This window comes from Cyphomyrmex costatus, unplaced genomic scaffold (genome assembly GCF_001594065.2).
Source record: "Cyphomyrmex costatus isolate MS0001 unplaced genomic scaffold, Ccosl1.0 scaffold1389, whole genome shotgun sequence".
Lineage (NCBI taxonomy): Eukaryota > Metazoa > Arthropoda > Insecta > Hymenoptera > Formicidae > Cyphomyrmex > Cyphomyrmex costatus.
In genome coordinates this window covers 21,828-23,451 of record NW_017275379.1, presented here as the reverse complement: position 1 = coordinate 23,451, position 1,624 = coordinate 21,828, and positions in this window count along the sequence as shown.

Here is a 1,624-nt window from a genome sequence, read left to right as displayed (position 1 = left end):
TAGCACAATGTGTATTCTATATTAGAAGTTCTCTGATAAGGATCCAAACCGAGGATCGAAACGTAAGAAAAATTTTATATTTTCAATAAATCGTATCAACACACATTAACATCCTGTGTACAAGACTCGATTAGGCATTTTTCTATTTCTTTTAAATGATTATCTAATAATAATATATTAACCACGAAAAGTAACTGATATATTATTAATCCTAACATATCATTAAAATGAAAAGGTCAAGCCATGTTCAAAAATAGATCCTCGCAAATTAAAAAACCCAACAAATTTAAACCTTTGAAAACTAACCGCAAAAATTTGATCCTTCCTAAATTAAAACGATTACCTAACCACAAAATAGAAAACCCAATAAATTTCAACCTTTGAAAATTATCTCCAAAAATTTGAACTTTTCTAAATTAAAATGATTATCTAATAATGTAACATAATAATTTAAACTTTAATACTTTAAATGATTGTACTTTACTGCGAATGCTAAGGAATTCATTAATTGTAATCCATTATTAATTTTTTCAGAATTGTTCGGTTTCTCTTCGTATGAAGAACAATATGCTGTTACGACTGAATCAGATAGTCCATGCTTTTCTTTTAAACGGGATCCACTTAATAGGTCGTTACTGCATCCGAATAAATGTAAAAATAATTACGAACAATTGTTATGTATAAATGATGAAGAAAACTGTCATATTAATGTAAATTGTATGGATTCGAGTAATGATCCAATTAATACACGTAATGAATGGTTTGATAATACAGGCTGCGTATGCCTCCTTGTCGGATGCCTCCGATATCCCGGATATATCATCTTATCTTTGTTTAACATTGGATGAACAACAATTTGGTCACGAAAGCACTCGTGTGACGTTTCCAAACGCAGCTACAGATGATACAACAGTAGTAACACCATATCTTCCTGGATATGAAGATGTGATGAGTTATACGGAGTGTTCTATAGAAGAAAATGAAAATAAAGAAATTAATAATACATTAAAATTTTTAAGAAATTGGAAACTGAGAAATAATATTTCTCATATAGCTATGACTGAGTTATTACATCATTTAAAATCGTACTCTTGTTTTAAAAATTTATCAGTACGATCAAAAACATTGATGAATACTCCTCGCAACAAAGTACATGTTATATCCATGGTACCAGGTGAATACATGCACATAGGTTTGCATAAAGGTATAACAAATGTTATTTTAAGTAACAAAGAATTATTTCTTAATAGAATCGATATATCAATTTTTATAGATGGTATTCCGCTTTTCAAGGTATGTCATTATGGCCTATTGTAGGTTCTATAAAAAATATTCGTGATATTTTTCTTATTGGAGCTTATTACGGTCGTGAAAAGCCATATGATAGTAACTTTTATTTAAGTGCTACTGTAAATGATATTAAAGATGTATGTCAAAATGGTATAACAATTGAAGGATCACATTATAATTGTCGAATTGATTCTATTATAGCTGATGCACCCGCAAAATCATATATTTTAAATGTCAAAGGTCACTGTGCATATTACAGTTGTACCAAATGTCATGTAAAAGGTGAATATGCTCATAGACGCGTTTATATGTTAAATAATCATGAACAATTGCG